This window comes from Labeo rohita, chromosome 10 (assembly GCF_022985175.1).
Source record: "Labeo rohita strain BAU-BD-2019 chromosome 10, IGBB_LRoh.1.0, whole genome shotgun sequence".
Classification (NCBI taxonomy): Eukaryota; Metazoa; Chordata; class Actinopteri; order Cypriniformes; family Cyprinidae; genus Labeo; species Labeo rohita.
The window spans coordinates 21,243,670-21,260,976 of NC_066878.1; the positions used below are offsets into that span (position 1 = coordinate 21,243,670).

Here is a 17,307-nt window from a genome sequence, read left to right on the forward strand (position 1 = left end):
TTTGAATAAAATTTTCCCGCACATGGATCCATAATGGTAGAACCAATTAACGGCAAGGCCAGATCAATATAAAATTCCAGAGTCCAGTGAGGTTCATGCAATAGCAAGATTGAGCCACTTAGCTCAGTCATGACACACAAACACATTCTATTTATTACATCTGAATGAATCCTAAGGATTAAGTAGTTTATTCAACCTAATGAGAATCTTATCTCATTATGCAGTTTAATTAGAAAACGTAATTTTGCACTTAGGCGATTTTGCATGTTTTGATTTATATACCAAGCATACCATTTTTAGGAAAAAGTAAGTCAACCCTAATAATTAACCCTTAGTAGATTAAACAACAACAAAAAAAAGAAGACTAAACAAAAACCTATGAACATATGGTTATAAAAATTCATATATGCATTCATCATCTTTGGTGCAGTTATGTGTACTAAATCATTAATATGCATAATCAAAGGTGCACTAAGTGAATTTTACCAAATTATGTTGACATGTGAAAGCACAAACAAACACATCCATACCCCAACAGGACCTCGGCCCTATTTTGATATCACCATGTCACACGTGCATACACAACCCCAGAAATGACAATGGCAGAATCTTCTATGTCTGACCGCAGAGGGTATGAAGTTGTGAGAAACAAAGCAAAATCAATGTTACTCACCTATCAAGAAGAAACAAAGCAACCTCGGCATTTGATTCCAGGTCTTCCCTGCTCCTTGAGTTCTCTCCACCACTGGAAAGTTGCTCCAATATTTAAACGGGATCTAACTCTTGCTTGATCGTAACCCTTCTATTTAATATTTTGTTCCTCCAATATGTTCCTCTTTTTTTCACATATATCATTACTAGACACTCCCCTTACTGCTGATTGGCTGCACGTGGGTTTTGGGACTTGATTCTCCATTGTGGTCAAAAGCGTTCTTCAAATATCGCTTAGTGCACCTTTAATTAATTAACATCTGGAATTAAATGTGGTGTTTCTCCTCATATAACTTATATTTAAAGGGGTCACCAGATGCCCATTTTCCACAAGTTGACATGATTCTTTAGGGTCTTAATGAAAAGTCTATAATATACTTTGGTTAAAAATTCTCAATGGTTGTGTAAAACAACACCCTTTTTACCTTGTCAAAATGAGCTCTGCAAAAATCATCCCATTCTGAGGGATTGTTCCTTTAAATGCAAATGAGCTCTGCTCGCCCCGCCCCTCTCTACTCTCTGTGGAGTGACGAGCCTGTTTACTTTAGCTGCATTTAGCCATGAAACTTGTTAACTAGCATGTTATAAGGAAAAATGATTGCAGAGATTCATAAAAAAAACCTTATACTCACTTCTGCTGTAGGTAAAGCTGGATCACGAATGATTTCAGGAGTAAATGATGACCACTATGTTCATTATTACATCCAGCAACACAACACCTCAATCGCTCAATCTGAGATATTCTTGTCTAATTTACATCCCTGCTCCGGCATCGAAACAAAGAGGTTGGACTGTTACAGCTGATCTGAGGTAAGACGCTCATGTCAATCAACTATTGTGGGAGCGGCCTCTGTTGGTGTGACGCCACAACGACAGGCATCTGAGAATGGCTCGATTTGAAAAAGGGGATATTCAGATTATTTCAGATTATCATTATAGGGTAGATTTGTACATACACTGCCAACACACATTAATGTTCAAACAGCATGTTGAAAAGTGAAGTTTGCATCCGATGACCCCCTTAATGGTTGATTTATTAACTGATTTTGAAAAATTATCTTTTGCTGTGTAAATTTTTGAATTTAGCAGTTGCTTTTGTGGTTACACTACTGCTTTGCTTACATATGCTTATAGTGTAAAACAAGATTTTCTTCTTTAAATTTTACAAATAGTATATTACAAAGAAGTATTGTCATGCACAGTGTGATGTTCTATTTGTTGCTTATAGAATGTGTGGATTATTGCATGGAATGAGATGAATTTTATGCCAGTACTGAAGATACAGGACAGCAGTCATTGAACAGACATTTCGGAGCCGGTGAGAATATGTGATCGGGCAGACGAGAGCCTGAATAGACGGCACAGACACATGCTTATGTCTCTCTGCTCTCTTTATTGGTTTACCTTTCAGCAGTGTAGAACCACCTACACAAGTTGTCAAAGTCTCTCCTTCAATATGCAGTGAGTAACTTGATGTGCCACTAGTCGTGTTTGAAAATGAATCTTACTGGGAGGTTGGGAAATTGCTAGATGTAGTGACACTGTTTTCGGTAACATTATAGACTGATGGAGTTTTGTTGTTGTTGTCGTCTCTGCAAAGAAACATTTTGAGAATATGTTGAAGAGCGTGAAGTCATTCAGATTTCAAAAATGACTTGTCTTGGTCAGCAGGAAGTGTGACCAAGTCAAAGCAGGGCTCCAGACTGTGACTAAATTGGTTAGAAATGTGGCAAAAAATAAGATTGTTAGTTAAATAAAATGGTGAACTTTGTGGTTTTGCCAGATACGGGGCTCTACAGTACGACCGGCGCATTTGCGACTAAAAAAACTCCTGCCTGCGACTATGAAAAAATATTAAATAGGAGCACCCAATAAGCATATTTGTGTTTGCTCTGAGGGGAGCTTCAAAGGTTTCTACGTGTTTTTGCATTGTTGAGTAATGTATCATATCTGACAAATCCTTTCATAAACAGAGAGAGTGTAAATAAGAGATTGATTGTGCAGTGTAGAGAGCTTTGTTCATTATAATGGAACTTTGTAAATCACAATGAACTAAGATGAGTGACAGATTTTAATGATTTGTAAGGGAGTTTGTAAATGAGATACTGATTTAATACAACAGTTAAATAAACAAGTTAATATTAAGTGGCTAACATTATAACACTGTTGACTACTGACTATAACACTATTGCCTGATTTTGCTCTGTTTCGTCATTAAAAATAGTTTGAAACAAGTCACAACTGAGCCACTGCGCATCTCCATTCAAACACAGTGGTGTTTTGTTTATGAATGAACGTGCGTTTTTAAATGAATCTAGTGAGTCAGTGATTTAATTTTCCATTTATAAAGACACTTGCTTTATTCCTGAATGAATCAGCCATTCGAACAAATCAAATGAATGAATGATTCAGTAATTAAATCAGTGACTTATTGGCAGTTTCAGTTTCATTTTTAAAATATATTTTAAGTTATTTAAATCATTTAATATTTCTATATTTAAAATTCTATATGTAAAGGGGTTATCAGATGCAAAGTTTATTTTTACATGTTGTTTGAACATTAATGTGTGTTGGCAGTGTGTACACATCTACCCTATAATGAAACAAATCCATGCAGTGTTTTTTAATTAATCTGTAAAAATAATATCCCCTTTTTCAAATCGAGCCATTCTCAGATGCCTGTCGTTGTGGCGTCACACCAACAGAGGCCGCTCCCACAATAGTTGATTGACATGAGCGTCTTACCTCAGATCAGCTGTAACAGTCCGACCTCCATTGTTTCGATGCTGGAGTAGGGATGTAAGTTAGACAAGAATATCTCCGATTGAGCGATTGAGGTGTTGTGTTGCTGGATGTAATAATGAACACAGTGGTCATCATTTACTCTTGACATCTGAGCTGCTGAAGATGCAGTGGATTACGTTTGTTTGTGAAGGGAATGCGCCTCCTGATCTACATATATCCGTCTATGTTCGCACAAATCATTCATGATCGAGCTTCACTTACAGCAGAAGTGAGTATAAGCGTTTTTTTATGAGTTTTGCAATCACCTTTCCTAATAACGTGCTAGTTAGCAAGTTTATCGGCTAAACGTGGCTAAAGTAAACAGGCTCGTCACTCCACAACGAGAAAGAGCAGAGCTCATTAACATTTAAAGCAGCCTCGACCAGAACAGGATGATTTTTGCAGAGCTGATTTTGGCAAGGTAAAAAAGGTGTTATTTACACTACCATTGTTAATTTTAACCAAAGCATGTTATGGACTATTCATTAAGACCCTAAAGAATCATATCAACTTGTGGAAAATGGGCATCCGATGACCCCTTTAAAACAATCTCATCATGAATTTATGAGTTTGATTGCACTCATGCCACCTCTAAGCCTCATTAAACATGAAAATACATCTACAAGCCAGTTATGTGTTCTTCTGTGCCACCTCTGTAGTACAATTTTGTTCAGACTGATTTAATTTAATTGGTAACTTATTCTGTTGTTTTAATTAGACATTTTAAAAAGCTTATAAAATATATATTTTAAAAAATTTGCCAAAAGATGACATACTTTTAATAAAGATAGGAACATGCCATTACAAAGGTAAAAACAAAATTCCCCTGTAAATCACTTTAGCAAGTCAAATATCACCTCGTAATGGGAAAGCTAATTTTTGATCAGATTTTTTGATTATTGATTAGAAGGTATTCCTGAAATTTTGACTTGTGCTTCTACATTTTTTAAGTTAGTAGCACAAGTGCTCCTTAAAAGAAAAGTAAGCATAGAGCCCTGAGATATTTTCTTCATTTCTTTGCTTGTACTCTGTTTGTTGGCTGATTTTGTGTGATGATTTCCTGATCTTTGCTACAGTTGGTGATGAGAGTGACCTTGTATTTGATGCACATCTGAGGTTCGTTGTGTAAAGTGTGCACCATAAGGTTGTCAGCAAAACAGAGAACAAGAAACTGTGTTTAAATGTGTGCAGGGCTGTGACCTTCTTTCCTGTAGTGTGTATTTGGCATTGACGGCTGATCTTTTAACAGTGCAGACCTCATCTGCAGAATCTGTCAGAGCCTTTCCTTCAATATAAAAGCTAGAAGAGTCACTTTCTGAGAATGAATCTCATCAAAGATTGAAAAATTGTCAAATCTACAGCCACTTTTCCATTTCATTTGTTGTTCTGTCACAGAAACAGCTAGTTTGAAACTTTAAAAGAATTGTCTTGAAGGCCCAGTGTTTAGTACACACTATGTGGTGCAGACTAGTTTAAGTGTTCAGTTCTATTGTCATAAAGTTGCTTCTTTCAATCTCTGTTGAAGTAAATCTTCAGAAGAGGGTCGCTTTAGTTACCCACCATAACCTCCTGCCTCTTATCCTCCGTCGTTGGGATCCACAGGCCATTTCATACCCGACAAATGAATTATCCTCATAAAAGTGATGGCATCGTCCCTAATATGCCGTGGTCAGGCTTGTCTGAATAAGCAGCCAGGCATATTAAATCATTCTTACACAGATATTAGGCCTATTCTATCAGAGAAACACTTAAAACACCAGCACGGGCTGCAGGTTTCTCTGTGCGTGTTTGTGAGCTCTGAAATGCAAGTATTTCTGTTCCATCTGAGGCTGTTGTTTTGTATTGTTTTGATATGTAATTCATCCAAATATTAAATCCCGATGAGTCATGGAGCCCAATGACTCATGTATCTTTTACAAATGCATCTGTGCAGTCTCCAATATAACACTACAGTTCTATCATTTCATTGGTGATTCTTCAGTCTAATAATATCTTTCACTACTTGAAATTTTAAAAAGTTCCTCAAACTATGATTCATCTATTAAAACATTTAGCACATCTCCTGGATCCTGGAAAGATTTGATCACGGCCTTCATCAACCTTCAAGTGGAATTTTGATTAAAGTTAATAACATTTCTGGTGTGTGTGTGTGTAATATATATAGCATTTTTGTGTATTTGAACCCTTTCCAACAATGGCTGTATGATTCTGAGATCCATCTTTTCACACTGAGGACAACTGAGGGACTCATATGCAATTATTCCAGAAGGTTCAAACGCTCACTCATGCTTCAGAAGGAAAAACAATGCATTAAGAGCCTGGGGTGAAAACCTTTGAACAGAATGAAGATGTGTACATTTTGCCTAAATATCATATTTTTTCATTTAGTACTGCCTTTCAGAAGCGACAGAAGATACTTGGATGTTTCCCAGAAGACAAAATAAGTTAAATTTACCCTGATCTTCAAATTCAAAAAAAGTTTTCACCCCATGGCTCTTAATTTTTCTTATTTTGCCTAAATATCCTTTTGTTGTTGTTGTTGTTGGTTTGTTTTTTTTTGAAGGCTCTTAATTCCTTCTGAAGCATCAGTGAGTGTTTGAACCTTCTGTAATAGTTGCATATGAGTCCCTCAGTTGTCCTCAGTGTGAAAAGATGGATCTCAAAATCATACAGGCATTGTTGGAAAGGGTTTAAATACATAAAAATGCTGGTAAACCAAAGAATTTGTGGGACTTCAAGATTTTTTCTGAAGAACATCAGGCAGTTTAACTGTTCAGGACAAACAAGGGACTCATGAACAACTATCACTAAACAAAATAAAACAAAACCAAAAAATTCTTGTGGGCTATATGTAAATGTCTTTTATGTGAAATATCTTAGGTCAGTACTAAACAAAAAATATGCATTTTGTATTACATATACATGTTAATTATACATAAAATAATACTATGTTTGAATTTTATTTATTTATGTATTTATTTTAGACACTGTGTTTTTTGTTATCATATGTTTATAAAAATCAAAGGAAATAATAGCAAAAAAAAGATTAATTAAACATTTAAACAAAAATATTCATAAAAAAATCATAAATACAAGATTCGAATACAGGGTTCTCAACTCTTGCCTGCGAGATCCGTTTTCATACAGAGTTTAGCTCCAACCTTGCTCAAACTCACCTGTCTAAAGACCTTGATTAACTTGTTTAAGCGTGTTTGATTAGGGTTGGAGCTGAACTCTGCAGGAAAACGGATCTCGCGGGCCAGAGTTGAGAACCCCTGTTCTAATACGTTTTAAATTAAATATATTTTAAATGTATTTTGTATGGAAAAATGCAAATAAAATCTTTTTTAAACACTTTTTAAAATGTAATATTAGAGTTAAAAGGTCTGGGTAGGGGAAAAGCCCAATATAAAGAAACCCTGGCCAAAAAAAAAAAAAATGAAAATGATCCTGGGGCCACAGATGTTCTTCTAACTGAGGTTTCACCCACATATGGCTCTCTCTATTAATAATATGTGCTTATTGTAATATAAAGCTCACATTTGCTTGCTGATGTGTCGTACGCCCAGCTAAAGATGGCGTCTCTCCAGAGTGCATTTCAGTGAAGATATTGAGTTGGCGCTGAGAGCAGGTTACAGTAGTGAGTGTGAGAGGAGGATACGGCTCAACAGAAGTCTGGCTCTCAATGCTTCCCTTCACAGAGGCCGGGAGGAGCCGACAGAACATGGGAAACCAGTAGCTGGAGGAATTCAGCTTGACATTGAAGGCTTCATTAGCAATGTGTTTCATGTGTGGAAATGAAAAAAAATATTTGTTATGTCTCATTTTCACAATTATTAGAGCCTTCATAAACGAACAGAAACAGTTTAGACAAGTTATATAAATCTGCGTTGATGGAAATAATTGGAGTCAGTGTTGAGGAGAGTTACTTGCGAAGCAATTCATTATATAATTGTGTTAATCTTAAAAAAATCTAATAACAGCATTCAGTGAGGCATTTAATAATGTGTTTGGAAAATAATATAGTATAAAAGAATTAATAGTATAGTATTAATATAGTAAAATAGTATAATATATTAATAAAGGTTTAATAAAATATGATTAAAAGGAAAAGCAAGGTATAATTAATAAATAATTAATTTTAATATAAATCATGGTCGCACCACATGACATTTTTTAAGGCTATGTCCAATTCATCGAGATGAAAAAAACATTACAATCTCTTAATTTTGAAATATGAATTAATGTGTCTAACATTCTTAATGGCTGAAGAATCTGCTAAATATTAATTATTTTACCAAAATAATAGGAATCATACAAAATGCATGTTGTTTTTAATTTAATACTGACTAATGCTCCAGAAGGAAAAATGATGCATTAAGAGCTGGGTGAAAACTTTTGAACAGAATGAAGATGGGCAAGGCAACTGGTGTAGATAGCACGAAATGTACATAGAAAGCAGCATTTAAGTATGTACTCAAAATATCTATTTATTTAATCTCCAGCATTTTCAAAAAGCTATATTATTCTGTCCTACAGTGTATTCTGGAGCTACAGTGTTAGTCCAGGCATATTTCATAAATGAATCCTTGTTGTGATACTTTCTTCAAATGCTTTTGTTCCTGATATATTCCAAATAGCTTTCCTTCCCCTGAAAAAAATTTGGTCTGATTGCATTTCAAATTCAGTGTTTTGATAGATCCATGCCATTCAGAGTAAAGAAAAAATAAAAAGAACTACAGAGTAAAAGCCCTAGAGATGAGGACTGGCATTTCTCCTAAGCTTTGCATTATGGGTATGAAGCCTCAGATTAAGTTGGGAACAAACTATTTTCATTAGGTCTGTTTACAAGCCACAGTCAGAACAGTTAAGGCTGGAGAAGTTGTTTTCTCAGTACGTCTGGATAAAAATCGGGTTGCAGCAGATTTGAAGCACACACAGCGTGTTTATTTGTATTCATTAATCGTGCTTGCTAAGGTTGCGGGGTAGACTACAAAACAATCCCACGACTTGCATTGAATGAGGGTCCAGAAGATCATATGGAATTGGGGTGGGGTCTATTTTTAAGACACTAAACAACCACTACTAAAAAATCTAGTTGTCTATTATGTAAATTTATCTGTAAATGTTGTGTAATCAGACGTGTCAGTCTAGCTGTCCTGACCTCCTAATGCTAGCAGTGTGTGAGGAACATGTAGTATCTGATGGACAGGAGGTTCAATGGGTCCAGATGGACTCGAGGGTTGCTCAGCACCTCCTACAGTGAGTTAGAGTCTCCTTAGAAACAGATACCTCATGAACAGAGCTGAGGATTTCACTGAGAGTATAATGTTTCTCTCTTCTCCGTAATAGAAAACCCAGCCAGAAAATGACGAGAGTCATGTGTGCAACCTGTCCAGGTCATATTTCACTCCAAAAGCCAACGTAAGAAACAAGATTCCTGTTTTGCAGCCGTGATAGTCGAGCTTCACTTTCAAGTGTTTTAGTTTCAGGAGGCCTCGACTTTCATTTCGTGTTCCGAAGAGGGGAAAGTCACATTTAATAAAGGACGCCATTATACACGGCGTCCCGTGAAAGGCTTGTTATTCCGTTTCCAATGGAGCTCATTAGTTTGGGGAAAGAAAATATTTGTTTTTTTGTCACTGAAGGCACAAAGGCGTTCTGATGAGCCTGGGAGGTAGCGTTAGCGGGCTAATTAGCGCACGTCTCTGTTGTGCGTTAGCAGCATGGCGACTTTCACCGTTAATGAGCCGCTCTCACTGATGTCACCTTATAATTCTGACTTTCTTGGGTTTGTAAGTTTTACTAACGTAAATATTGGTAAAATCTGCTTAGTAAAACCAGTATGGTGCCTAGATGAGCTGATCACACCAACAAAACTGCTTTCAAATGCAATTTGTATTTTTACTGTCTCTTTTAAAAATGGCTTGTGAGTGCCACAAGCTTGTATCAGTGTTCCAAAGAAATGTAGTACTTGTAATTAGACTATATTACAATTTAAAATAGTAATCAGATTCCAGTTACTCTTTATTGATTACATGATTACTTATTATTCACACAATATCAATACATTTTAATTTGGAATCAGACTACTGTTTCCAAGTAATCTACCTAGTACTGTTTGTAATAGCTGTGGATCTAGACATGTGACCAGAAGCGTTTGCATTTAAAGGAGCAATCTCCTCAGAATGGGATGATTTTTGCAGAGCTCATTTTGACAAGGTAAAAAGGTTGTTGTTTTACACTACCATTGAGAATTTTTAACCAAAGTATATTAGAGACTTTTCATTAAGACCCTAAAAAATCATATCAACTTGTGGAAAATGGGCATCCGATGACCCCTTTAATGCCAAACGCTTATCTTGTCTTACTCTGCCTGGACTGTTTTTGTTCCAGCTCATGACAGCTAGGGTATGTCGAAAAACTCCCATCTCATGTTCTCCCTCAACTTCAAAATTGTCCTATATCACTGTTTTACCTTTTTTGTTAAGGATGTTTGATCTTCTTTGCATGTTCACTTTGCATAGACTGGGTCGGTACTTCTGCAGTGATGTAGGATGATTTTAAAATGATTTTTGAAGTTGGAAAATGCGATTGGAATTTTTCGACATACACTAACTGTCTTGAGTCAGAATACACAGAGTTCAGGTAGAGAAAGGCGTGATGAGCTTTTGAGATTAAAAAGTATTCAAATTGTATTTTTTTAATGTAAATAACCAATCATTTCGCTAGATAAGACCCTTCTTCCTCGGCTGGTTTTACGACCGCATTTGTGATTGTTTGAAGCCGCATTTAAACTGCATTTTTGAAAGTTCAAAATCGGGGCACCATATCAGTCCATTATATGGAGACAAATCCTGAAATGTTTTCCTCAAAAAACATAATTTCTTTACGACCGAAGAAAGAAAGACATGAACATCTTGGATGACAAGGGGGTGAGTACATTATATTTGAATCTTTGTTTTGAAAATGACTTATATGGCCTATAAAGTAAATTATGTCTCTTACTGAAATATGGAGTAGAAAACCCATATTTACGTCATTTAAAAAATCCACATCTTTTTATACATGTTTTGTACTAAGAGGTGTACCATTATTTCGATGACGTCAAATGGTTGCACTCTGTGAGCTACTGGCACCTTTTGCTATTTTTACTACAACACAATTCAGAACATAAAATTACTGATACGATGACCACAGCTACTGAAAGAGCTTACAGGTTGCAATGTATGTAAGCGTAGACTTAAACCAAATGTCGTACCATCAGTTTTTCCCCACAAGGAGTCTAGACACCCCCCAGATATCGAGTGAAATTCTGTGCTAAGAAACTCGTTCAGTGGCTGCGGCATCATGACAAGCCTCTGCCTGTTTACATCCTGCCAGAATGGCATCTAGCATTTCTTGTCTCTGCCATTTGCAAGCTCTTTCAGTAGCTGCGGTCTACTACAAGCCTCAAAGGCATCAGGGCTAAAGTGGAGAGAACAAAGACGTAGGTCTTTAAGAAGATTTATTCATCCACAGGCATCTTCCTGTTCTTTTCTTCCCATCTTATCGTAACAGTGAAGACTTTGCTTCTCTTGCTGCCCTTCGACTAAAAATTAAAGCTACATAATGTGTCATCATATCAGCATTTTATTTCCCAAGTTGTCCAGTAAAATTAGCAACAGGTAACACCAGTAGCTCACCGAGTGCAACCATTTCACGTCATCTAAATAATGGCGCCCCCCATAGTCCAAAATATGGATATAATATGCATGAAACAATGTGGATTTTATAAATAACATAACTCTTTCATGGGTTTTCTACTACATATTTTAGTAAGAGACAAAATTTACATTACATTAAGCCATACAAGTCTTAATAATGGAGCTCTTTTTAAAATGTGATCGCAGAAAATGTGATCATTTATCGAATACTTGTTTCTTGGAAATTTAGAATCGGTTCTAAAATAGAACTGGTTCTTGATACCCAACCCTATTTATAATCATTTATCTCGATTCATCCACCACTGTAGTTATTAACAGAGCATGATGCAATACATTATGGGATTGCATTCTCCTTGAAGGATACCATGCAGACCAAACCGTTAGTTGTAGACACTTGAAACTTGGAGGGATGGTAGTACTCAAACTGCCGACAACGTCACCAAGGCTCGTCCCAGTTGGACTGATGAAAACGCTACAGCGATCAAAAGTACGAAATTGTTTATAACTTCTAAACATCAGTCGCAGGCTCAAGTGCCTGTTGTCGTTGAAATCCTTGGCTCATGTCGGAAAACCAGTGCAGAAGGATTCTCTGGAGAGTGAATATCAATAATTATCAAAAAAAGTTTTTTGACTCGCCGTTGCAAAGGGGCACCAAAACGTTTGAAAGGGGCGGGGCCACTTTAAGTAAAATGCCTATACTCCTGAACAGAATGAGATATCTCACCAGAACACTCAGAACATTTATGTAAGAGGTCAATCTGAGGCCACAGGACAAAAATCATGGAGCTTGGCCACATATGATAGAAAAAAATTTATAAAAATGGCTATACCTACGCAACAATTGGTCCTATCAACATGAAAATTGCTGAGCACGGTCTTGGTCCAAAGTGCCACAAGTGTCTATAAGGACATTTGCACATCTCAATAAAACATGGCCGCAATTGGCCGATGAAGTTTGAGCACCTATTAGACAAGGTTAACGGAGGCCGATCGGAACAAATCTCAGTGGGCCTGTTTGTCTCACGGCCCCAAAGGTCTGAGAAATTTTAAAGAAAACAGCCACTGGGGGGGCAATATCACATTTTTTAAGGATGTAAATGATTCAACATTTCACCTTTTTTTTTTTTTTGCACATACACACAATATTCATATCATACAATAGAATTATTTGTTCTGGACAACTTTGCCTCTACAACCACTGCTGTCGATCAATCCTAGGTTTCTTGCTGGAAAAAAAAAACACTGCAGTACAATTCTCTAGACTCTCTAGGTCAATAATTATCAAAAATGTTAAAATTCACCTTTTGGGAAGCTAGGGCCAGTCCAAATTTACCCCAAATCATATAAATCCTAAAGGAAAATTCAAAACTTCATGAACCTGGTGAGCATATGTGACAGTTGATTCTAAACAAGCATGCTAAGTTTTAAGGAGATCGGGCCACAGCTGGTGCTATACCAGTCATGAACGTTAAAAAAAACATAATATTTCTATGGTTAATCCCTTAGATTTGCCCAAAATGCTTTTTTTAAATCATTGATTTAGGTGGTTTACAGGCTTGCTAAATAATGTATTTTTTCATATGTGCTCAAATGCCTTAAAGTGCTTGAACCCCGGTAATCGCTGCTTGCAGCTATATTTTTATTTTATTTATTTATTTTTGCATGTCCACATTTTTTCAGTAAGGATAATTTCTAAAAGAATGTTGACCTCCACCTGAGATGTCAGTATTCATTTCATAATTATACTGTGTAACATCAGATGAACATATATCGATTGAAGGCAAGTCAATTGAAAGCTGTAAGAAGAACAAAGTCTGTGAGATCAGCAAGAGCGCCTAACCAGGTGGCATTCAGTCTGTTTAGACACGTCGAGCATGTTGAACAGGTTTTAGCTTCATCACTCAAGGCTGTTGGAGCTCAAGCACGAGCCGTACTGCAGACCACAGCTATCTGCAATTTATTCATCATTCACACTTGATATAATAAACAACTCTTTTTCAGCAAGAAATGAAATGCGTTTCACATTGAATAATTTAATCAGGATGTTGGAGGCCTTATATATTTAGGTGGAGAAACAAGATAAACAGTCATGGCACATTATTCAGACTGCAAAGGGAAAATTACCAGCCAGTCACCCTAACTAGTGCAACTTCTCAGCACTGAAATCCTGCTTTTACTCTCATTGAAGTTGTTTGTTTTATGGCCATTTCTGCACGCCGGTGCAAATTGGGAATTATTAGATAGCTTTAGCCTTTCCAAACAAGTAAACATAGCGTACCTTCGCGGATAAGAAATGTGAAGACTTTAATTGAATAAAAGCTCTAAAAGCATACCTTGAATTCAGCTTGCCTTATTATTTAGCTAATCCGATTCATCACAGAAAAGACGTATTTCATTTAAAGCAAAAATAGTCAATTGAAGATGGACTAAATCCAAGATCTGCAAGCACAATAATCATTTACTTTCCCTCATGCCATTCAAAACTTGATTTTTTCCCCCACTGTGGGGCATAAAATTAGTTATTTAGTTTAATAAATGGGTACTGGGACTGACAAGCTTTAAAAAGTAGTAAATATGTTTATTGTATATTAATTCTGAAGTTTTCTGGAGCGTTAAGGATCTGTGTAAGGAACCACCTGAAATTTTAGGTTAAAATCCCCATCTCAAATATTTGTACTTTGAATTCTGGTTGAGATTAACTGCATCTACTGCTCTTTTTTTATTAAAAGCAAACTTCTGATCTTCTTTGCTTTTAATATTAGCAAGAAGATAGCAGAGCCTGCTCTGTTTTGATGCACTATTGTCACCGCTAATGAGGCAACCCAAATTAGTAGTGCTTCAGCCTTGATTTTAATTGGTGGTTATGAGAAGGAAGTGTTTTTGTGTGTGTGTGCATGTGTGTTTTTCTTTCAAATTATAGGAAGAAAAAAACATGGCTAGTTTTTACATGGGGACGTTGTTAGAAGGATCTACAAGTGAGTAACTATAATATTTTTGAGCCAAAACTCCAGTCACACAAATGTATGTTTGCTCTAGAAGTGGAATGTATGTTTGTTTCAGACTCTGAGCTCAGATAAGGACATTTTTGTGTTGTTTTTCACCTCCAAATGTCAATATCGTCATATGTATTTTTAATAGCTGTAAACACAATAAAGCTACACTGGAATCTATTCAGGCAGGTGTGAGATATATATATATATATATATTGGAGGTAGACCTTCCTAAAAGTTTGAAGTCAGATGAGGTTACACTGTCTGTTCTATGTATTCTGTATAATATAGAGTACATAAATTAGGTGCTGTGTGCATATCAATGGTGATTAAGAAATTAAATGGGCAACAGCACACAAGTAGCAGTGCGATATATCTGTATATCGGCACGGCTGTGATTCAGCCGTAGTGTGACATTACGTTTATACAACAGTTTGATGGCACGGGTGTCTAAATACATAAGAAACAACAACAGATTGTCTTTAAAAAAAACCTTTTTTGTGTAGAACTACCTCCTTCTGCTACGGATTCAAATTTCAGTACTCTGTTACTAATTTGAAAACGTCAATGTTGAGTTGCTTCATTTAAAGCTAACTGTATTACTGTATTAAAGTGCCTCTATTATGCCATTTTAAAGGTTGATAATATTGTTTTAATAGACTCCCAAAACAGGTTTACATGTATGCAAGGTCAAAAAACACTTCAGTTTTCTCCAAAAATAGATTTAATTTTACCTCATTTCTAAATGATTCCTAAACGACTCGTGCAAAGCAGTTCGAAGAATCAGTCTCTCTAAACCCCTCCTTTCCGTGAGCCCTCACTGCTGTGATTGGTCAGATGGCGCAGTTCTTTATGATTGGTCTACCGCGTACAGCATGTCGGAAAACTAAACACCCATTGCCATAACTGACTGACAGCACTCGATACTTGTCAATACATAGAAAAGATGGCATCGATTTCACACACTTTCACAATGAACGCGGAAAGTGCTGGTTTCCTAAAGTTTATTTGAACAACTTATTTGAACTTTGTCTGTGGCGTGCATGCTCCGCTGCGCGTGTGCTTTGGTCCAGGCAAAAACAAAAGATATTGAAACGAATGGGTTTCATAGCACAGCGCTTTCCGCATTCGGTGTGAAAGCTGCTTCGTGCACCATCCTTTATCATTACTCCAACTAATGAGACAGACAGACAGTCAAGCTGCATCAATTACAAATTGTCAGACTACAGTGGGTCCACAGCTGAACAACAGAACTACAGAAGTGTGATTTAACCGGTTAGCAAGACATGTGCAGGGTTGTTACCCAACATAACATACACAACTACGTATTTTGAACTATCGCCAGAAAATAGAATCTTTGTAGATTCATCATCTTTTGGAAGTGAATATAAAACAGTTTTACTCACAGCGTAGGATACAGCGTCTTCTGTATAATGTACGTGTAAATTTCCATGTGACGTAAACCACATGGAAATTTATGGGCGGGCAAGTTGTTCGCGACACAGAACGTGGGCGGGTATTATGCAAATGTGTTACTTTGTGACGTGTGGCCGTAACAGAAAAATATTCGAATTCCTGACGACTCGTTCAGGCAAATGTGAGCCGACTCTTTTTTTTGATAGACAATAACTTTATTTATTGTGCACTATCGGCTTCACAACTTTGCAGATAGTTTATGTTCACGTACAGCTACATGACACACTGCATGAAAGATCATATTTGAAAAGGCATAATAGGGACACTTTAAAAGCTTACTGTACTGTGTAGTATTATGGGAGAGAGGTGGACTGAGTGAATGTTATTACATGCATCAGATACAGCATTCATTCTTCAGCTCAATTTATATTCACAATAAAACATGAGTTTGAATGTCCATTGAGGAAAGCGATATCTTTGTTGTACTATCCTTTCATCTAGGGTGATTTCCGATGACAGCGCTGTTCAGTGCATTTTTTAGGCTGTGTCTTACAATGTTTTGTTGAAACTAAATATAGCTTCCTTGTTTACAACCCTGTTTTAGTATATTTTAATATAAAAGTCTTTATTGCTGACTCACAAAAACGTCTCTTGTCGCCAGCTAATGGCGAAAAATGTATCATCATCACTAAAATCATCATCACAAACATGCAATACTAAAACCTATAACTAAATATTACTATATTTATATAAGATCTTATTTACTGAATAATAATATTTAATAAACAACAACAGCCATCATAAAAGTTGCTAGGCAGTTCAGTCAAAATGACAAAGGCAGCATTACATCTTTTATATAAAATGTAATAAGATTCTGCCCTCAGCCAAAACTATTTGCTCTGGAACATATAATAGATTAATGAGACCAAAGACTGCCTGTTAGCAAGTCAAGCAAATTATATCTCATGATTAATCGCAATTGAGACATCAGAGTCAGCAGCAAATTCCAGAAGATCTGGCCGAGGTAAGGCTGCGCTCGGCAGGTTCATGAAAACGTTGGCTCTCTGAAAACGTTGAAAAAAATGTTCAAAAAGACATTATCTTTATTAACAAACCGCATATTTTTGAAGTCTAAACAAGTACATTCTTGCCTAAAAACTTTTATATATTATATAGTACCTTAAATATTCCGTGACACAAAAACAATTATATTTATAAAATTATAGCGGCGTACGCCATGACACTCACTGTGAAAAATACCGCAAGCGGAGTGATACAAACGGTAACACGGTTGGAGTTCCGATATCACTAGAATATTGCACTCTTATCAGCCAATCAGATTCGAGGACCAGAAAGAATTGTTTTTTTTTTTTTTTTTATTATAATATTTATGAATCGTAATACAGTGCAAAAAAAAAAAGGCTTATCTTACTTAGTATTTTTGTCTTGTTTCTATTTAAAATATCTATTTAAAAAAATCTTAAATTAAGATGCATTTACTAGATAACCAAAATGACATAAGATATTTAGTCTTGTTCCAGGGGGAAATAAAAAAAAAAAAAAAAAAAACCCACAAAATTAAGTGCAGTTTGCTTAAAATAAGTACAATTATCTGCCAGTGGGGTAAGAATATTTAATATTTTAATATTTTTACTTCTTTCCCAGGGGGGTAGGGGGGACTAAATGCATTTGCATTTAGA

General features: G+C 36.2%; 1 protein-coding gene across 1 annotated transcript in view; it reads left to right on the top strand.

Annotated features, from left to right (window-relative positions):
* The window catches only part of galt (galactose-1-phosphate uridylyltransferase), a 137,395-nt gene that overhangs the window by 109,684 nt on the left and 10,404 nt on the right, over positions 1–17,307 (top strand). The window lies entirely within an intron of this gene.